Source organism: Pinus tabuliformis, chromosome 1_1 (assembly GCF_031772625.1).
Source record: "Pinus tabuliformis cultivar Carrire ecotype Pingquan chromosome 1_1, CPIR1, whole genome shotgun sequence".
NCBI classification, from domain to species: domain Eukaryota; kingdom Viridiplantae; phylum Streptophyta; class Pinopsida; order Pinales; family Pinaceae; genus Pinus; species Pinus tabuliformis.
Genome location: NC_142297.1, coordinates 543,962,557 through 543,986,034, shown reverse-complemented (window position 1 = coordinate 543,986,034; position 23,478 = coordinate 543,962,557).

Below are 23,478 nucleotides of genomic sequence, written 5' to 3'. Positions count from 1 at the left end.
GGGAGATCAGTTTCACACTTGCTGCAGAATAAAAGTAAAATGGTAATTACAATGAGAGTGATTAGAGAAGAAAATGCTCAAGCATGATATCTTTTGAGCAGCTGGCCATTCACTGACCCACCAAGACATTCATCACCGTTCATTTCTTTGAGAAGAAAAGCATTTGGACCACAGTACGCTGCAATTTTCTAGGGACCTTTCCACAAGTTCTTGAATTTTCCATGTTTCCCTTTGTCTTCATTTCAGGCATCCCATCTCAAAACAACATCATCTATCTGAAAATCGTCTGATTTGGCCTTTTTGTCATAGATTTTCTTTATGCGCTCCTGTAGAGTCTCTACTTTACACCTTATCATCCATCATTACCTACTATTTTCATCACTTTCCTCTCTCTTTTGCCTCATTTTCCACCCAGATCATTACATTAGTTGTCATTAAACATGATCAAGTGAGCTTTGCTAATGGGTGATTGTTTTGTTTAGTTTTTGACATACTTACAGGTATTCCGCAGCCATCTGCTGATTCCGCAGCCATCTGCTGATTCCGCAGCCATCTGATGATCCCGCAGCCATTTTGTTGATCTCAAGGTTCCACGTGCTATTTTGCAGAACGAGCCACGTGGGCATGTTGGAATATATGTGCTCGAGGTTCCTGTGCCATCAATTCAGCCAGCCACGTCATCTGTACCTCCGGTCAAAGGGGGTCAAGTTACGGTCAAACAAAGGCAGCTTAACGTTGATGCGTAAGCTGTTTGGTCACGTCGGTGGAAAGGATGACTTTTCCGTGTTTTGAAATCCGTGGGGAACATGATCTAATGCTGGATTCATTGCCCATAACGACCAGGACCTCCAGCTCGACCATGAAGCATATGACGTGTTCACTGCACCTTTAATACGCATGAATTTCAGTTTATTTTCTGTTTTATGCTTTACGCATTAGGCCATCTTGCAGATGCCTATAAATACTTGCATCTGTGTATGCTTATGTTAAATTTTTAGCTACTGTAGTTTATGAACTTGTGAGAATTTTAGCACTTTTCTAAACTCTGTTTTTATAGAGCTGTTCCAGCACTTTTGACTATGTATTTCTGCATATGAAGTAATGGAAACAGTGCTGATTTGAAGTTTTAAAGCATCTGAGTTTTCTGTGGGTTGTATGGATGGAGGGCCCCCGTTCATGACTGCCCTTGTATAAGTATTTCATGTGTATATTTATGCAATTTCTTTATTTCACATACAACATTTCCTTTTCTTGAGTTATGTACAGCTTGATTTCTTTTCATTGCTGCAGCCTTTATTTTCACTGATAAGATTTGCTTCTTTGCAGGTTTTCACCCGGGGTTGAGTGTGTTGTATTTGCTTTAATATCTAATGGTAGTTGCAGTTGTCTTATTCATAATGCTGCCCTTTTTACTCTGTTTTCTAGATTAGTTTTTAGCTTAGTTTTACAAGTTGGATGCTAACTAATTTATGCTCTCTTTATCATGAATGGTTTATCTTTCAAGAGAACAGAACACTAATTAATTGCAGCTTGTTTTTAAGTAGTCTTGGCTTGTGGCACTAATACTTTTTCCACTTGTTACACATAATCACACATGTATGAAGCAGTATGATGGAAAAGGCTTAGTAGTGCTATAATTTGTCACTTAGAGTTTTTATCAATTCTTGGATTTGTCTTCAACTACTTCCTAATTGTTTTTTACGCAGTACTATGTGGTAGAAGCAGGGAGTTAGGAAGAGATAACAATTATTATCAGTCCTTGAAGTGATTTTCTTGTTTCTTTTATTTGCAGCAATATGGGTAGAGACTAATGCCATTAGAACGTGGTCATTTGCTTTCAAGTCATTTCAAGCTATTTACTTCTTTCAAGTTCTTTTCCTTTACAAACTCAGCAAGTAATTAGAAATCACCATTCACACACTTTCACTCATTTAGAACTCACTTTTCACACACTTGCACTCATCTGTCTATAATCATCACTCCATCTTAGGAAGATAAGTTAACCATAAACAACACCCCAAACGACAAAAGCTCTAAGAAAGTTGCTTAAGTACATATAGTACACCTTCACTTCATCAGCTTACGAGCCCCGGGTTGACAATTAATGACATCAATTTAGGAACACTAAATTGACTAAACATTTTGGCGCCGTTGCCGGGGAAGTGAAATTAAGTAGCCATACTTAGAGAAAAAAAACATAAAAAAAAAAATTTCAAGGAAAGAGGTTAATAACCTATCCAAGTATGCTCTCCTCTTGCACTTTAAAGTGATCTGGAGGATCAGAAAGGAGAAAGTTATCGATTTAGTAGTTTCTTGAGTATGCTTTCTTCTTGCACCTAGAGTGAACTGGAAGATCAGAAAAAGAACTATTAACTTGACTTGAAGAAAAAAAAAAAAAAAATGACATGCATAGAGCTAGAGATTCTAGAGGACGGTTTTTAGCTAGAGCTCAAAGTTCAATTTTTACAAGTCCATCTGCTTCAAGGGATAGACAAGAGACACCCCCCTTATCTCCAACCGAAACTCCTAGTCCTAGAATTCCTGGAATTCAAGAGCCAAGAGTTGACTCTCCTACACCTTCTATTGAGTTTGAACCAGGAAGAGACTCTTCTCTTTCTCCTACAGGAAGACCAATTGTAATTGAGGAATTGGAATCATCTGAAGAAGAAGGAGAAATCTCTTCTCATTCACCTTTTGTAGAGGAACCAGAAGATTTTGAAATCCCTAGGAGAATCATCATGGCAGAGGAAGAAGGAGGAGGTAGAGGTAGAGGTAGAGGTAGAGGAGGAGGAGGAAATAACAATAACAATAATGGAGGTAGAGGTCCCATTGGAGGAGGAAATAGAAATGGGGATAATTCATTTGGGTTTCCCATTGTTGATGAGGATTCCCGAGCCACTATGAAAAACATATCACCATCTGTCCTCCCTAACTTCCATGGGTTAAGGACTGAGGACCCTGAAACATTCTTATTTGAGTTTGAAGTGGTGTGTCGAACTTATGACTACCTGGATGACTCTCAGAAACTCAAGTTGTTCCCTTCAACACTGAAGGATCAAGCCTTGAAATGGTTCATGGGGTTACTCACTCAATCCATTAGGACTTGGGATGAGATGAAACAGACATTTTTGGATAGGTATTTAGACTATTGCATGCCTACTAATCACAAGGACGAGGTTTTTAAAATGGTACAAAAAGAAGACGAGAGTCTAGAAGATTTACTTGAAAGATTTCAATATAACTTGAAAAGAGCAAAAATGAATACCTTGGATGAAGAGACCTTAAAAGCCCTCTTATTAAAGGCCATCAGGGATGAATGGATAGACATCTTAAACATGATGGGGAAAGGGGATATTTCTCAACTTTCTCTCAATGACATAGCAGAACTTTGTATCCATCTCTCAAGGGGCAAATCAAAAACTCAAAAAGGGCCTAGAGATCCTTCTCTCCTTAGGGCAAATAAATCTGCAACAAGATCAGTGAGTAGGGCTGAAATCGGCAGTATGCTTGATGAATTTAAAACTGACATCTTAGGGAGTCTTAGTGAACAACTTGATACCCTTAAGATTCAAAATAAACAAAAAGCAGAAGCTGAGGCTTTGGCTATCTTTTTCCTGAAATGTAGAAAGAAACATGCTTTAAGGGAATGTCCCTTAGATGCACACGTTGTAGAAACATGTGTAATTTGCTCAGAAACTCATGAGACCAAGGATTGTCCCTCAATTCCTGGCCTCAAAGCAGTCTTTCAAGAGGATCCAGATACACTTGAATCTCTCTGTTTTATTGCAAGGAGACCTTGGCAAGGACAACAGAATCAAGGATTTAACAACTCTATGAATTCTCAATCCCAACCAAGTTGGAATCCTTGGCAACAACCTTGGCCTCAACCTCAAAATGATTTCCAAGCATGGATGCAAAGCATGCAAAATCCTTATGGGAGATTTGCACAATTCTATCAATATCCTCCATCATTTCAGAATCAACAAGCTCCACAACTTCCAAACCAAGGTCAACAACTATCATTGCCATACCCTCAACAACAACAACCTCCTGCACAAAATCAAAATTCTCAATTAGCACTTCAATCCCAGCAGAAATCTAATCAACTTCCCTCTCAGCCATTACCAAATCCAAATAATAGGAACCCTCAAAATTCTTACATGATGGAAGGTCAACCATTCCCTACCTACATGTATGTTCCTCTTAATGAAGTACAACTTAGATCAGGTAGAATCCTAGATCAACCTTCCACAAGTGTTCAACAACCAAGCATTTCTGAGGAGGAATCTCTCAAAGTCAATAAAGGTTTTGAAGTATCACTTCAAAACCAAAATATCCAAAAAGAAAAAGAAAAAGAATCAATCTCTACAACTCCCCTAATTGAGCAACCTACACCTACAGCTACACCTCCCTTTCCTGAAAGATTGCAAATTGATAAAGAGGTGGAAAAGCAGATATGGGTGCCTGACTATAACTTCCTATATGAATTGAAGAAGGTATGTATCAAGATCCCCTTGTTACAAGCCATTAAGGAAATTCCCATTCTAGCGAAGACAATAAAGGAGTTGAGTTTGAAGAAAACAGTAAAAAGAACCAGAGATACTAAAAGGATACATCTAGTTGGAAAAATTGCAGACATAATGATGGGTAAGATTACCATGCAAAAATATGTAGATCCCGGTAGCCCTATTGTCAAAACTCATATTAATGGGGTTGAAATCCCAAATACTCTGATTGACTTAGGGGCCGCGATCAACATCATGAGTAGACAGACCATGGATCAGTTAAAGCTTCCTAACCTTCTCTTTACACCCACTTTGCTGCAGCTTGTAGATAGATCAATCATTAAACATGATGGTGTATTGGAAGATATTCCAGTCTCTCTAGATTCTTGGGAATATCCAGTTGATTTTATGATTTTAACTCCCAAGAACAATCTAGGAGGACATCCTCTTATTTTAGGAAGACCTTGGCTGGCCACAGCTGATGCTTTCATAAGCTGTAGGTCTAGTGACATGTATATATCAGATGGTAATTCCACCAAGAAGTTCAACTTGTATCCCCCAGCAAAAGCTATAACAGAAATAGGAGAAGATGAATGGGTAGAGGATGAAGATACTATACAACCAGTTCTAACCATCTCTGAGATTAGTGAGGATAGTCAAATTCTAAATACATTAGAAAATTTTGAAGTATCTTTAGAATATGACTCTGAACATTTTCAGATAGATGCAGACATTGAATATCTCTCCTCTAAACAAATGTCTCTCTTCTCAGTGGAAGAGTTTGGTAGTTCTACAGTTGAAATCCTCCCAGGAAAAACATTAAACATTAACAAAAACTTGGGAAGACCACAACAAGAAGAATTAACTAAACTATTGCAAAAACATTCCACTGCCTTTGCATGGGAATACACTGACATGAAAGGAATCGATCCTAAGACTTGTATTCATCACATCTACATTGAAGAGAATAGCAGACCTATTAGGCAACCACAAAGAAGGATGAATCCAAACCTTAGGGAAATCGTGAAAGAAGAACTCCAGAAATTGCTCAAGGTAAACTTCATTTACCCCATCTCAGACAGCCAATGGGTTTCTCCCTTGGTTATAGTGCCCAAAAAGAATGGTAAATGGAGAGTTTGCATTGATTATCGAGAATTGAACAAGGCAACATTAAAGGATCATTTTCCTTTACCTTTTATTGATCAGGTACTAGACACTTTAGCAGGTAAAAAGTATTTCTCATTCTTAGATGGTTTTAGTGGGTACAATCAAATTCAGGTAGCACCTGAAGATCAAGACAAAACCACATTTACTTGTCCTTGGGGAACTTTTGCCTACTGAGTACTCCCTTTTGGATTGTGCAATGCACCTGCTACATTTCAAAGGGCTGTATTAGGAATCTTTTCAGATCTGATTCATGATTGTGTAGAGGTATACATGGACGATTTCACAGTTTATGGTAATACATTTGAAGAAGCTTTGGAAAATTTGGAAAAAGTACTGGTAAGATGTAAGGAAACAAATCTTTCTTTAAGTCATGAAAAGTGTTTTATGATGTTTACTGAAGGGATTGTTTTAGGACATCATATTTCAGGAGATGGAATTAAGGTGGATAAATCCAAAGTTGAAGTCATCTCTAAGTTACCTGTTCCAAATTGCCAGAAGGATGTTAGAAGTTTTCTTGGGTTTACTGGGTATTACAGAAGATTTATTGAAAACTTCACTAGGATAGCATCTCCTCTTTTCAAATTGCTTACCAAAGACTGTGAGTTTAAATGGGATCCTGAGTGTCAATCTGCCTTTGAAGCTTTAAAGTCTAGAATATCTGAAGCACCCATCTTAAGGGGGCCAAATTGGAAACTCCCTTTCCACATCTCTACTGATGCTTCAGATACAGCTCTAGGAGCTGTTTTGGGACAAAAGGATTTGATCCCTTATGCCATTTATTACACAAGTAAGAATTTGACTCCTACTAAGTTAAATTATACTGTTACAGAAAAAGAGTTCTTAGTTGTGGTACATGCAATCAACAAGTTTAGACATTACATAACCGGCTATGAAACCTTTGTCCATACTGATCACTTTTCCATAAGATATTTAATGAACAAACCTGTCACTAATGGTAGAGTTACAAGATGACTTTTACATTTGCAAGAATTTAACATTACTGTGTTAGATAGACCTGGAAAGCAAAACATAGTAGCTGATTTCTTGTCTAGAATCCAAAACACTAATGAAGATTCTCCAGTAGAAGATAAGTTTCCAGATGAATACTTGTTTGCAGTGACTACCAAGACTCCTTGGTATGCAGATATGGCCAATTATCTTGTCACAGGGAAGCTTCCTCTACACTTATTTCCTAATGAGAAAAGGAAAATCATTCGGGAGAGTTCACATTATTCTTGGATTTCTAATGAATTGTTCAAAACAGGGCCAGATTGTATAATCAGAAGGTGTGTTCGGGAAGATGAAATGCCTGACATCCTTAAGGCATGTCATGATGAACCATGCGGTGAGCACTTTGCGGACAAGAGGACAGCCTATAAAATCCTTTCTCTAGGATATTATTGGTCTTCTCTCTTTAAAGATGCAAAGCAGTATGTTAAAAGGTGTGACAGCTGCCAAAGAGTTGGGAAACCAACTCCTTCAAATGAAATTCCTCTACAGCCTCAGGTATGCATCGAACCCTTTGAGAAATGGGCTCTAGATTTCGTTGGACCAATTAATCCACCATCAAAGCAAAAGAAGTATATACTGGTTTGTACTGATTATGTTACTAAGTGGGTAGAAGCAAAAGCATTGCCTTCTGCCACTGAAAATTCAGTTGTTCAATTTCTTTTTGAGGATATTTTCACTCGTTTTGGTGTCCCAAGGGAAATTGTGACAGATCAAGGCAGCCAGTTTACATCTAATTTGATGGAGAAGCTGATGGAGGAATATAAGATCAAGCACAGAAAATCTACTCCCTACCATCCACAATCCAATGGACAAGTGGAATCTACCAATAAAGTTCTTGAAGGCATTATCACCAAGACTGTTCATCTTCATAGAAGAGATTGGGTGGAAAGGCTCCCTGAAGCCTTATGGGCCTATAGAACCACATGGAAGAACACAACAGGACATTCTCCCTATGAACTTGTTTATGGGAAGGAAGTCCTGCTTCCTATTGAGTTCCAAATCAAGACCTTCAAGATGGCAGTCCAATTGGGAATGAGCCTCTCAGAAGCTCAAAGACACAGAATGGACCAGCTAAATGAGCTAGATGAAATAAGACAAGATGCAATTCTAAGAACCGATCTAGTTCAGCACCAAAGATCTAAATGGCATGATCGTCATATCAAGGAAAGAAAGTTTCAGAAATGAGATTGGGCTCTATTGTTTGATTCAAAATTCAAAGACTTCAAAGGAAAGTTTCAAACTCATTGGCTTGGGCCATATGAGATTGATGAAGTCTTTAGCAATGGAGCAATTCGAGTAAAAACTATCGATGAATTTCATACTCCTCTTATTGTGAATGGCCACCGCTTGAAAATCTACCAGAAGCCATTCTCAAAAGAAGAGTTTGTCAAATTGTTCAAAGAAGATTCTGTAATCAGGCTGGTGGAGAAGGATTCTTTTCCTCCATCAGCCTAAAGCTTTGGTTTTTGAAAAAAAAAAAAAAAAGAAAAAAGAAAAAAATAAATAAATGTATGAGCCTGAAAACCAATCTCTGATTGGCAGTCTCATACAGAAAACCTGAGGTGAAAATCAGGGTCACCTGACACCTCATGTTTTCCAAAAAAAAAAAAAAAAAAAAATTCTTTCTCCCTTTATTTCATCTCATTTCATCATCACCACCATTTCATCCACCATTTCATTCATTTTCACTCCACCTCATTTTTTTTCATTCATCCATCCACTCACTACATTCCATCTCATCAATAAAGTCATTTTTTTTTACAACTAAAGTTATTTTGTGCAGCCGGAGGGTACTACTGCAGATTCCGCAGCCATCTGAAGATTCTGCAGCCATCTAATGATTCCGCAGCTCTCTGTACCTGCATAAAAAAAATAAAAATAAAAAATAAAAAAAACGGTCTATTTGAAATTTCTTTACAGCACAGTAGTCATCAATAATAAATGGAAAATAATCATGCAACAGCCATAAGTCAGTGAAGGGTTAGTGGCAAGTCATCAAAGGCAAATCTAAGCGGGAATCTGAGGTATGGTTTAAATCCTAAACTTACAGTTATTTCATTATGCAAAGTTTTCTAGGTTATGTTTCTTGCCACTAAGTGTAATGATTACCAGTCATGCGACCATATACCCACGTATCTCCCAAGTCTATCAGTCCTTGATTACCACGATTTTGAATTTCACTTGCGGCTGCTTCTTCCATTAAGATCTCGTACTTAGGTGACGTAACCTAATGTACTACGTCTCTATGACATTAACTCACGCAGCCAAGTGTAACTCCGAAACCGAAATCTAAGGACATAGCCGTTTCCATTCATCATTCCATAACCCTTCTACCCTCTTACGCTCATATCATTTCACTTTCGCTGTTTCATTTCCACTCACACTGTTTCATTCCATTTACGCTGTGCTCACTACGCTGCTAGCATTCACCATACTCTGTTTTTCCTCTCCGCTAAATTATAATCACCAGTGGAGGTCTATTACGGCCGTATCCAAAGCTAAAGCCATAATCCACTATGTTGAGGCCGTAAATCCACCAAGTCAAGGCCATTTTAAAGCCGTGTTCCAAAACAGAGCCGTGAATTTACTGTGTAAGACCCTTGTTGAAGCCGTGTTCCAAAACAGAGCCGTGAATTTACTGTGTAAGACCCTTGTTGAAGCCGTGTTCTAGAACAAAGCCATGAATTGACTGTGTAAGGCCATTTTGAAGCCGTGTTTTAAATAGAACAGAGCCGTAAGAGCCAATGGGGAAGATCTTAAGGGCAGAACCGGAAGGTTCAAAGTTTTTGGAGGGTTATCCTCAGGTCAAAGAGGCATTACAAAAGGCAAACTGGTTACAATGCATACAGAAGTTCAGAGGCTACCATAAGGAGGTTACAAAGGCCTTTGCAAGGTCCTTCAGAGAAAAAGATAATCACGTGGAGATAGGGGACTTACAATTCACAGTCAATGAAAGCAGCATAGCACAAGCTACCTCACTTCCACAGACTGGAGAAAGGTGGTTTAAGAACCGGTCAGTTCAAGATCAGCAGTGGAAACAAATTTTAAAAAACCCAGGTATGGACACCAGTATCTTTACCAAAGGGATTCCTGTTTCTTATGTTAAGGAGGAGTGGACTACTTTACTCTTGTTAGTGCAAAAATTTTTCACTTGTGAGGGAAGATTTGGGGTCTTATATGTTTATCATGCAAAGGTTATGATGCATTTTCTAGGAGATGACATTAACCTCCCATACTTTCTACTTTCAAGTCTTAAGAAAATGTGTGCAATGGTCCAAAGGAACCCCAGAAATATTGAAGCACATTTATATCATCACGGTCTAGTGAAATTGCTAGTGGAGGAACAATTGAAATAAAAAAGAGACACATGGGAGAGGTTTCTCATAAGAAATCATTTTCAAGAATTAGGAGAAACTTCTGGAGGGTCCCCTCAAGTACTAAAAAGAAGTAGAAGAAAAAGAGGAGAGGGGGTTAACCAAGAAACTACTGCCCAAACAGAAACTATTGTTCCTGATACCACTCTTCCTGAAACAACTGCCCAAGAGGAAACTGTTCAAGAACAGTTTGATGAGGAAACTAATATACAGCATCCTGAACAGGAAATTGATCCTGGATTTACTGAAGATGATAACCAAGCAGCCCAAGGAATTATCACTGAAACTCTTTCAGAACTTGCTCAAGAAATTGCTCAGAAAAGAAAAGAAGGGAGGAAGAAACGAAAGCAAGATAAAGGTAAATCTGTAGTCCAAGAAACTCACCTCACTCCTGAGAACTCTAGTGAGGAAGACACTCAACCCTTAGCTCAAAGAATGGCCAAACTTCATAAAACTGCCCTTTCCAAAAAGGAGGAAAAACAAAAGCAAAAAGTACCAAAAGAAAAACAGAGTACCACCTCTGTAAGAAGGAGCAGCAGATTACAAAACAGAAAAGTAGGGGCCACAAAGGGTAAACAGTCATTCTTCATTGACTTAAGCTCACCTCAAAAAGGTGCTACAAGTCCTGACTTAGAGAAAAGTCCTTCACACGCTGAGCATAGTGAGACTAGTCCTCCACGTGAGGAAAGTCCGTTTGAACATGAACTTGAGCATGAACATGGATCTGAATTTGATTATGAACCAAGTCCCAAAAAGTCACCTGAGGTTGACCCGGAGCAGCAAAAAGTGTATAATTATCTGGAAACATTGGAGCAAGCAGCCGCTGGCCCAAGCAATGTTCAACCTTTAGAGCAACAAGTCCACTCCTTAAAACAGGAAATTTTTGAAATTGAGGTTCTAAATCGACATATCATGCAAGAAAATGAAAAGTTGAAAGAGCAAGCCAAATTGGATAAGATGATTCATGATAACACCATGTTACATTTGGGCCTGTGGCAAAGAAGTAACAAAAAGTTAAGGAAGAAATGCAAAAGGCTAAACAGAGCCTTGATCAACCTAAAGTTCAGATGCTTAGTAAAGAAGCCAAGAGTCAATGTGTCTACACAGAGAAAGAAGAGGAGATTGGATGTCTTGGCAGAGGCATCACAGCAGGTTGATTAATTAGTGTTTTTGCATGAGGACATGCAATGCCCTCGTAGTGGGGGTATGTAGAGTCTCTACTTTACACCTTATCATCCATCATTACCTACTGTTTTCATCACTTTCCTCTCTCTTTTGCCTCATTTTCCACCCAGATCATTACATTAGTTGTCATTAAACATGATCAAGTGAGCTTTGCTAATGGGTGATTGTTTTGTTTAGTTTTTGACATACTTACAGGTATTCCGCAGCCATCTGCTGATTCCGCAGCCATATGCTGATTCCGCAGCCATCTGATGATCCCGCAGCCATTTTGTTGATCTCAAGGTTCCACGTGCTATTTTGCAGAACGAGCCACGTGTGCATGTTGGAATATATGTGCTCGAGGTTCCTGTGCCATCAGTTCAGCCAACCACGTCATCTGTACCTCCGGTCAAAGGGGGTCAAGTTACGGTCAAATAAAGGCAGCTTAACGTTGATGCGTAAGCTGTTTGGTCACGTCGGTGGAAAGGATGACTTGTCCGTGTTTTGAAAGCCGTGGGGAACATGATCTAATGCTGGATTCATTGCCCATAACGACCAGGACCTCCAGCTCGACCATGAAGCATATGACGTGTTCACTGCACCTTTAATACGCATGAATTTCAGTTTATTTTCTGTTTTATGCTTTACGCATTAGGCCATCTTGCAGATGCCTATAAATACTTGCGTCTGCGTACGCTTATGTTAACTTTTTAGCTGCTGTAGTTTATGAACTTGTGAGAATTTTAGCACTTTTCTAAACTCTGTTTTTATAGAGCTGTTCCAGCACTTTTGACTATGTATTTCTGCATATGAAGTAATGGAAACAGTGCTGATTTGAAGTTTTAAAGCATCTGAGTTTTCTGTGGGTTGTATGGATGGAGGGCCCCCGTTCATGACTGCCCTTGTATAAGTATTTCATGTGTATATTTCTGCAATTTCTTTATTTCACATACAACATTTCCTTTTCTTGAGTTATGTACAACTTGATTTCTTTTCATTGCTGCAGCCTTTATTTTCACTGATCAGATTTGCTTCTTTGCAGGTTTTCACCCGGGGTTGAGTGTGTTGTATTTGCTTTAATATCTAATGGTAGTTGCAGTTGTCTTATTCATAATGCTGCCCTTTTTACTCTGTTTTCTAGATTAGTTTTTAGCTTAGTTTTACAAGTTGGATGCTAACTAATTTATGCTCTCTTTATCATGAATGGTTTATCTTTCAAGAGAACAGAACACTAATTAATTGCAGCTTGTTTTTAAGTAGTCTTGGCTTGTGGCACTAATACTTTTTCCACTTGTTACACATAATCACACATGTAGGAAGCAGTATGATGGAAAAGGCTTAGTAGTGCTATAATTTGTCACTTAGAGTTTTTATCAATTCTTGGATTTGTCTTCAGCTACTTCCTAATCGTGTTTTACGCAGTACTATGTGGTAGAAGCAGGGAGTTAGGAAGAGATAACCATTATTATCAGTCCTTGAAGTGATTTTCTTGTTTCTTTTATTTGCAGCAATATGGGTAGAGACTAATGCCATTAGAACGTGGTCATTTGCTTTCAAGTCATTTCAAGCTATTTACTTCTTTCAAGTTCTTTTCCTTTACAAACTCAGCAAGTAATTAGAAATCACCATTCACACACTTTCACTCATTTAGAGTTCACTTTTCACACACTTGCACTCATCTGTCTATAATCATCACTCCATCTTAGGAAGATAAGTTAACCATAAACAACACCCCAAATGACAAAAGCTCTAAGAAAGTTGCTTAAGTACATATAGTACACCTTCACTTCATCAGCTTACGAGCCCCGGGTTGACAATTAATGACATCAATTTAGGAACACTAAATTGACTAAACAACTCCTGCAACTTAAGGGAATTTTGATGAACCTCCTCTCGTGTCTGCTGTAAATGAATCATTTGACTGATCCGCCGTTGCATAGGATCCTCCTCGCCACCAGCTTCTTGAAACATCTTGGCTACTGGAACACTAAGTGAAGTAGAAAACACTGCATCTACTCCATAAACCAGTTCAAAAGGTGACATACCAATTGACTTCTTTTGACTTACCCGATCAGCCCATAATGCATTTACTAACTTTTTGTGCCAGCTCTTCTTATTTATTTCCAGCAATTTCTTTATGATGTTCACTAGAGATTTGTTCGAAGATTCAGCCAGCCCATTACCTTGCGGATGGTAGGCAGTCGAATGCCCCAAGCTGATGTTATATTTATAGCAAAAATCAACCATTTTCTTCGATTTGAATGCTGCTGCATTATCTGTAATCAACTTATGTGGACAGCCAAAACGTGACAATATGTTACTTTCAAGAAAAGAGATAATTACCAAGTCCGTGGCTTGCCGGGTAGGAATGGCTTCAATCCACTTCGTGAAGTAATCCGTGGCAGTCAAGATCCATTGATGCTGGCTGGAAGATGCTGGGTGGATTTCGCCAATAAAATCCAAGCCCCATTGCTGAAATGGTGCGCTGATTTCAACGAGCTTGATAGGCAACGGCTGTAACTTTTGCTTTCCTTGAAAAATTTGACATTCATGACAGCTCTTTACCGCTTTATATACATTAGAAAATAAAGAAGGCCAATAGAAACCAGCTCTCAAGATCTTATTAGCCGTGGTCTTCCAAAACAAGTGACCCCCACAGTCACCTTTATGAAAATATTCTACTGTTGTCTTAGCTTCTTCTTCGACCAAGCAGTTCAGCAATATGCCACCGAGATCTTTCCAATAAAGTGCTGATTTGATAATGCAAAATTTGGCAGCCTTTAGCTTCAATGTTCTAGCTTTGTTTCTAGGCATCCCAGGGGGTGAAGACAAGTTTTGAAGCACATATACTATATCAGCATACCAAGGAGAGGAAACAAAGATATCGGATACCTGTAGAACTGCATTTTATTCATCTTGATCGGATAAGGCAACAATCAAATTGATGTCAAGGACGTGGAGATTCGTTTCAGCCATCAACTTAGCAAGACCTTGACCTTTAATCAACTTAGTAGGCTTAATTTATACATCATACTCTAATAGTGCAGCAATCCACTTACCCCTTCTTCCTTTCGGTTCCGTTTATACTAAAACATCCTTAACAGCTGTATTGGGAACATATGCCAAAATATGAGAATTTAGTATGTACACCCGGAAATTTTTCAAAGCTTTTATCAGCGCCAATGCTTGCTTCTCAATGATATTATAATTCAGCGCTCCATCCCTTATGATACAGCTGAAAAATGCTATGGGCTTCTAAACCCCATCTCTCTTTTGCATCAATACGGCTGCCAACGTATGCTCAGAAGCGAATGAAAACAAAATAAAGTCTTGTGTATAATCTGGACTGATCAAAGTTGGGGTTGAAGATAAGATTACCTTTATCAAATTAAAAGACTTTACCGCCTCTTCGGTCCATTTGAGCTCGCTGTCCTTCTTGAGCATGTTGGTTATCTCTCTAAGATGTTCGGCAAGATTGGGAATGAAGCGACGCAGAAAATTCAATTTACCATTGAAAGACTGAATCTCTTTCTTGCTACGGAGCTGCTCTAATTGCTGAATTGCTTCCACTCATGCAGGATCTATATGTATGCCATCTTTAGAAATGATATGGCCCAACAGCTTGCCTTCGCTCATAGCAAAAAGACTCTTCTTGGGATTCAATGAGATGCCATACTTTCTGCACGTTTGGAACACCTTAGTCAAATGAAACAAATGCTCTTCATCTGATTTAGAAAACACGGTCAGATCATCAAGATAAACAACCAAAAATACATCCTTCTCATTGCAAAGGCCATGTCCATTGCCCGCTGAAATGTGGTACCCGCGTTCTTCAATCCAAACGACATCTTGGCATAATGAAATGTACCCCACGGAGTAGTAAATGCTGTCTTGTCACGGTCATCTTCATGCACCAAAATCTGATTATATCCGAAATAACCATCAAGCAATGACATCCTCGATGCCCCCACTACCCGTTGCAATATATGGTCCATTTTGGGTAGCGGATAATTGTCCTTTAATGACACCTTGTTCAGATTTCTGAAGTCTATACACAAGCGAATTTCGCTGGTCTTCTTTCTCACAGGCACCAAGTTGGAAATCCAATCAGAAAACCGGATTGGCACTATGATTCCAGACTTATATAACCTATTGACTTCCTTCTCGATCAATGGCAGCAACTTAGGATTAATTCTTCTCAACTTTTGTCGGAAAGGCTTTTGATTTGGCTTTATGGGAATGGTATGCTGAATGATACTTGTGTCATAAGTTTTCAAATCTGAATAATCCCATGCAAAAACATTAGAAAATGAAGACAACAATCTGATATATTCTTTCTTTACCTTTGGCGGCAATGTTTTCGAGAGCTTCACCATCTTTGGATTTTCGGCTGTCCCAAGATTGACATCTTCAACACCTTCGTTTGTTGGCCTCAAAGTTGGCTTGCGGGCCACATCATCTTGATCGAACAATTCTTCTAAAGGAATTAATCCTTTAGGAATGTGATTGTCCTTAAGCTGCAACACATCCATCTGATTTATTCCTTTAGCTTCCGTGTCTATTGAAATGTCTTCGAATTTACCCTCAATTTGTAGAAAATCTTTGATTTCTTCGTCATCTTGAAAAACTTGCCAATACCTTTGATTATCTGGAATTGTAGGACGATGCTTCACATATATATCAAATTTATTGCTGGAATTCATGGGTATTTTCAGATTACTTGCTGCCTTTGCCAATGCATCCGCAACACCATTTTGAATCCGGGGCACACATGTCAAAGTATGTTCTGAAAACCGCTTTAAGATATCTAGGACAACATTCCGATATGCTCGCATACGAGGATGTTTGGCCTGAAATTCACCTTTCACTTGCTTGATAACCAACTCGGAGTCGCCATATACGCTATCTTCTTTGCCTTCAACTTCCGAAGGATTTTCAGACCAGCAATAAGAGCTTCGTATTCCGCCTCATTATTTGAACAATCAAATGCCAATTTATATGAACATACCCGTACCTTGCTTGGAACTTGGTTTTGAACTGAAAATGGGCTTCGAATCCACACACCTATACCCGCACCATCGCTGCCCACTGCGCCATCAAAATACATGGTCCAAAGACCATCCTCATCATCTTCTAAGTGCTGAAAATCTGATGTTGATGCATGCTCTGTTTGCTGCCCATTTGTTTCAGCAATTGGCCTTATGACAGCAGACCTTTCTTCACTTTCCTTTCTCAAAACTTCTCTGAAATTTTCTGAAATTTCTGGTATATCTTCTACTTGAACTAACTGACTATCTACCTCATTGAAATTGTTCACAAACAAAACAAAAGATTCTAAATCTGTTTGTACATAATTTACAGGATGATTAACGGGCTTTTCCTTACTAGTGATCATGTATTTCATCTTTTGTTCCCGATATAACTTCCTCATTTGACCGAAAACTGGAATTGTGGCATATGAAAAATCAAGCTGAAGTGTACCTTTGAGCTTGGCTCCCCAAGATCTCGAAAGCAACATGCCGAACCGCGGAGGAATATCCGCCACCACCACATCCATCAAAACATTCTTCGCTGGAATTTGATCTAGACTCACCACCAAGTCTTTGATCAAACCAATACATCTTACCCGACTGGAATCAAACGAATACAAATCATGATACTTCCTTGTGATGTCAAGTCCCAGCTTCTCCATAATCGTTTTCGGCATCAAATTATGCGAAGCTCCCGAGTCAAACATGGCATTGTGCAACACATACTCATGCAATCACAAACTGATATAAAATGGAGGAACATCACTTTCAGGAGACTCACCATTTAAAGTTGGCCCAAAAATCAACTCCGGCTGATCATCTTGTACATTCACCGTGTCTAGCATTGGATCAAAATTCAACATCTTGGAGAGCTGGCCTCGATAGGTGCTATTCTTCATGATTTCTGTCAAAGGAATGGGCACTTTCAACTTTGCAATCTCATTCTCCAAACTGAAAACTGAAACCTTCTCACCTTCTTTAGCCGGATTATCTCTTTTTTCAGCTTTATCTTTTGGTGCATTTGATGGCTGATCCATCTTAGCTGCTGGTGATGATTGACTTGTTGAAGGACCGACTATGTCTTTTCCTTTTGCGTGTGGGGAAGCCGAATCATTTTTCGCTAAAGTATCTTTCCTTTTCTGAATGGGATTTATGGGAATAGCTCAGTTTCTCAATTGCCTTTGCTGGCTTTGCTGGGCTGATAAAGCATGCAAATACCCTCTTTGATACTCTTCAGATTCTTCTTCAAGTATTGCATCATTTGACAAAATATAATGCTCATCTTGGGGAATGATGGAATTACTCACCAGCTCATCTTCTTCTGTAATATAAGTGGGCATATCATCAGGAGTGAAGAAGTGATTTTCCTCTCCAACATTATCACCTTCATCCTCTAATTCTTGGCTAACAAAATTCTGTTGAAAAGGAGGTTTCATTTGCTGCTGAACTGCTGCCTCTTGTGCCTTTGTTTCACGCTGCTTGATCCTATATTGTTGCTGCTGACCTCTGAAATTTGGATTACGAATCTGCGGTTCCGGCTTGACAATCTGAACATTTTCAAATGCTCTTTTAAGCTGCTCAACCTCACGAAGAAGTTGATTTGAGGTGGACGCTTCCTCCTTGATTGTGACACGCTTTTCAGCCTTCATTCTTGCCCTTTTGTCATTTAAGTTTGCCTCAACGCTGACAGCAATCTTCTGCATATCCTCCAAGGTAGGAGGATCTCTATCTCTCAATGAATAAGCCATCTCCGGATCAAAACCATCCGGGAACTTAAGAAGTGCTGATTTTCTAGATGGCCTCAAATCATCAGGAATAGCATTATAAACTGTATTGAATCTGATTATGTAATCTTGAACGGACTCACCTGGATTACGCTTGAGATTGTTGTATTCGGCATTAATCTGAAGTGGATCTTTTCTGATTTCCCATCGATCTAAAAACTGATTCTGAAGTGCTTCCAAGGTGGCAATGCTATTAGCTGTCAACCCTCTGAACCATTTTCTAACTTCTCCTGCAAATGTTTGCACGAACAACCGCATGGTAACATCTTCTTCATCTAACTCATATAGATCAAAGAAAGTGGTCATTTTGTCGATATGTTGTTGAGTAGTAATACTTTGTGGAGTGCCATCAAACATGGGAATTTTGCTTTGATAATCAGCTGGCATATCATGAAGATTTGCAGGCAAAGCAAGTGGGGCAAACCGAGCAGCCATTGCTTTAGGAGGAGGAGTAGGATGAGTATGAGGAGGAGGAGTTGCGATAGCAGGGACTATAATAAGAGGAGGTGTAGTTTGTGGATTTGGGGGAGTCGGAGGGGTAGGAGAAGTAGGAGGGGTATGGGGTGTAGAAGGAGAACCGACTGTGGATTCGGGATAGGTGATTATAGGCGAAACTGAAACATAAGGAGGATAAGATTCTTCGTGAGCCGTGATAGTGGATCCAATATGATTAGAGATATTCTCAACAAAATCAGCAAGGGTAGTAGCTTGAATATGTGTCTGGAGATGTCTCAAGATGAAATTTTCGACCAATTTGTTATGTTTCTCAAATTCAATAGTAGCTGCAAAATCAGGCTCAAGGACTAGAGAATCTAGCGCACTTTCAGACTTGGCTTTAAACAGAGACAACTCAAAGCTTTCGTCAAAATCTAAATCTTCAAGATAATCAAAAATAGCTGGGCATGAATGAGATTTGAAAATGGGTCTAGGATCTGTAGCCAGCTTGTTTTTCTCAAAAGACTAGGAAAGAAAAACCATTCAGCCTGTGAAAACTATCAACCTATCATCAACAGCTCAGAGTTAACAATTATACTGGGATAAAGTGTCAATGAAGCGCTACGTCCACAAGCTCACGGAGATTGACTGAAGCAGCGTTTATCTACTAACGCTGATGTAAAACAAGAGCGTTTTCGAAGGCTACCTGGCGTAACTTCAGGCTCCGTCTAGGACTTATGAAATAACACGTCAATGAGCAAACGATTAATTTGTTCTCCCCAGTATGGTCGCCAGTATGTTAGCGCTTGAACTTTCACCTCAGGCTGAGAAAGGTAAACCTCAAGGCAACATCAAACCATTTAGCCTCGTAGCTAGCCCTACGGGGCAGGAGAAGGCTCTCTCTCCGGTCTATCTCGGTAAAATCTTCAATAGATGAGATGACCAATAAGGCAACACTGATATTAGGCTAGTAAACTGATCAAAAGGGTTGTTTTGGGTTTTTTTGGGTTTTTGGTGGCAAATTGAGGAGAGGGCAATTTTGGGTGCGGGGATTGGACACAGTTTCTGCAGGGAGTTCTTTGGGGCGAGGTAGGAGACAGTATTGATGCCTTTGATTTGAGGTGGATGGTCAGGAATGAAAGGTGAGGAGCTAAAGAGAGTAAACAATAACTTTGAATTCTCTTTAGACAGTAGAAAACATTGAAATTAAACAAACTTAAAAGCAGAGCATGGCAGGCATGAATTCTTACTTTAACACTTCATTTGTTTAATGTGCAGAAATAAAAGAAAGGAAATGAGTCACATAACAAGCTTACAAGTACATTGAGAAACACACCATCAACACATGAGTCCACAAGAATCCCAAAGAGGACTGCAAAACCCTGGTCTTCCTTAGCCAAAAATTGCAGAGATACAGTGAATAATACAATGATAGCTTCTCCCTCAAGAGTCCAACCATGAAAATGAGCAAGAAAGTACATAATATAGATGATCTAACCTCTTTCCCTGCCTCCATGGGTCGAGCTCACTATCCTAGGAGCTGTTTCAACCACTTCTAAACTAAGCACTACAAACTAGGCACTCAAAACAACTTGCCTCTATAAGCTAGGAAACCAATTCATTCATTTAATATTTACCCTTTTCATGAATGAATATTCTAGAAGTGTTACATAAGAGTAAAAGTGTCTTAAAATTACAATAATTACATCAAAGAGAATCATAATTCACCCCAAAAAGTCAAACTGAGTCAAATTGCGCTTTTCTGAGCTGTATAGTGCATTTTGGAAAAATCTGCCTGACGGGTCACGCGCCCCTGCCTGACAGGTCGCGCGCCTTTGGAGCCACTTTTGGGGCACTTGCAGGTGTCCAAATTGGGCAAGAGTAGGCTTGTTGGAAATTTCTGTGAGTCTACTTTCCAAACCAACTGGAATTTTTGAATTTGGAGTTAATTTTCCCTGTCAAAAATCAAATCTCCCAAGACTGCTTTCTGCAATTCAAAAAAGTGGCAGAAAGTCATTTTTTGCTAGTTTTTTGACTTTCTGGAGGCCCAAAACTTCACCAAATCTCAAGTCCATCCATGAGCATGTGTAACTTTGCATGACAAATCTGGAAATGCTGAGTTTTTGTCAAATGGAGTTGCCATGATGAAGGGTCGCGCGGGGGGTGAGACCCGTTAATGGGAAAAACCTGCAAATTGCAAAAAATGCCAAAATTCACCCAAAATTCTCAAAATTTTTTGGGGTTTGTGCTATGTCTAGGCTATTTAGTGCCTTGATCCTTGAGTGAAGCCTCAGCCAAGATACAGAGGGGATTGAGCCTCTTTCTCCGTTTTAGTGCCTCGGTCAACCGCCTTTGAAACATTTTCATCTTTTCCTTGCACACATGCATCCTTGCCCAGTAATGGTTCTTCATGTTCCTCAGCAATTTCTTCTCTTGGTTGGCCTTAGCCAACAGCCTCTCCAAGTGTGCATTTACCCGGATGAGCATGGACTCTCGGTCAGCGGGCAAAGGATCACCGGGTCTTCTTCGGTTCAAGATTCGGTCACTACGAATCCTCCACAACTCATCAAGAGTTTTCTCATCCTCCAAATGTTTGTTGCGCTGCTCCAGGTATGAGATTGTCCATTGTGCACCTTCTAGTCTCTTTTGAAATACCTCATTTTCAGCTCTAAGGTGCTAAATGATCTCCTTTGCCTCTTGGCTCGGAGAACTGGCCTCAAGATCAACAAGCTCAATGTCTGGAACTCCTGATGGCCCCTCATCAATCATGGGCTGCTTGCCCCTCTATGCTGCCTGAACTGCTGAAGAGAGCGAGGCCCCTTCCACCTGATGTGGAGATAACACTCGCTGAGCTGATGATGAAGGCGAGACCCCTTCCATCTGCTGTGGAGATAGTACTCACCGAGCTGCTGCAAATAAGGCCCGCGGGCCTTTCTGATAGGTAACCAAAGGTGAGGAGCTGACATGTCTAGTGACAGGGATGTCATGCTACTGTGATGGTCCTCCCTCCTCGTGAACAACCTCAGGATGTGGCGAGGGTGGTGCTGTGAAAAACTCACGAGAGATGAACTCCTCCCATGAGATGCCCTGCTGAGTCAACTGATGATACTACAAGCTGAATCAAACCATAATGGTACAGGCTCCTATACTGCTGTGCCGGGCTCTTCCTCTGCAACAGGGACACCATCCTCTGAATGTTCTGATAGAAGAAAACAGGGATGTTCATCATCCTCACTCGGGTGAAGTGCATCAAAAGGCGAATATGATATGAATATACCTGTGAAAATCTGCCCTCACAGGTAAAATAGTGCATGATGAGCCTCATCATGGGAGCATACTCGCTCCTGAGAAACCTGAATGGAAACACACCTGCCAAATGTCTCATGAATGGTGGCCGGACAAAAGGCTCAAAGTGAACACTATCCAACACCTTGCGCTTATTCCACACCTCCCCAACATTAGGTATCCCTGTGGCATGTGAGATCAACTTGGGTGTGAAAGTGAAGTCCACCCCGGCAAGGTTGACATGTCCATCATGCAAGTGTAAAACAAAAAGGCGAGCCAACTCTCGCTGGTGCTGAATCCGAGAGATCCTCTCACAAAATTCATAGCAAGACATATACTGGAAACATGTGACTGCTATAGGACAAGCCTATAAATATGGTAAAGAGGTGGGCTCCTCTCGCCTATGATGACCACCTTTTCCACCCTTATGGGGCCTCCTCTGTACCTCAATCTCTGAAGCTGATGACTGTTCATCACTTTGCTCATAGGTTTCAGTTTCTGACATTGTTTTAAGGAGCAAAGTGGACAAACTGTGCTGCTGTTTCTGCCTGTAAAAAGCTGATTTATATGCTGTTTCAAGGGGACAAGGAACATGAGGGAAATGTTAGGGGAGGGAGATTTTTTACAAGGAAAATGGGAATACATGTATACAACAGGGAATTTAGGGAAAAACACTGCAAATATCACTGCATATGCATTATTAAATACATGTGTTTACATGGGTATTATGAGGGGTAGGGTTAGGGTTTGATTTTTTAGTTTTTAGGGGAAAGGGGTAGGGTTTATTTTCTTTACAAATTTAAAAGGGAAATTTACATGGAAATACAAGGAAAATGAAATGGGAATGAGGAAAAATGATTACAAGGGAAAAACCATTGAAACAGCATAAAACCCTAGCAAATTTTTACAAATTTAACATACAGCCATATGGAGCTTTTTTTTATGCACAATTTGATCTTTAAACACATTCATGATGTCTTTTAAACATAACCAGCAACCATTTCCAAGTTTGGAGAACCTACCTCAAGCAATTTGATGATTTGGAGGGTGCTTGAACAAATTTGCAATGAGTTTGGAAGGGAGGTCGCTGACGGGTCGCGCGCCTCACCCAACGGGTCGCGCGTGCCTGACGGGTCGCGCCCGTTATGAAATTGCACTGCGGGTTGAGCTCTGACGGGTCGCGCGCCTGGCCTGACGGGTCGCGCGCCTGTCCTGCTCCCAATTTCGACCAGTTTCACTCAAAATCGCTTGGATGCTCGCCCAATCTCTCTTGCAAGTGTCTTGGATGCACAATGAGAGTAAAAGGAGGGAGATTGGGTCTTTATAAACTTTATTTGAATAAATTTCACGCTCAAACCCACTTTCTAATGTTTCGCTTTGACATTTTATAAAACTGACTTTTTGGTTTCCTTTGTCCTGAAATTGACTCATTTAGTTCTTTGGCTTGATTCTTTTTGCAGGGAGATCATCTGAGGGATCTTGGCAAGGGGACCAGGGTTACATGCTGTCCGCTGAAGTCTTTTGAAATTTCATCACTTTTTACAAAATTTGAAAAAATGACCTTGGCTTTAAAAACAGAGTTTTTAAATCCAAGGTGAAAATTAATTGTACAAGATAAAAATTTCGAAGAAACATCTTTACAATATTCCCTCTGGCTTGTTGAGCACTTATTGACCTTCCGAAACATGACCTTGTAAACATACTTGACCAAAAGCCTACACCT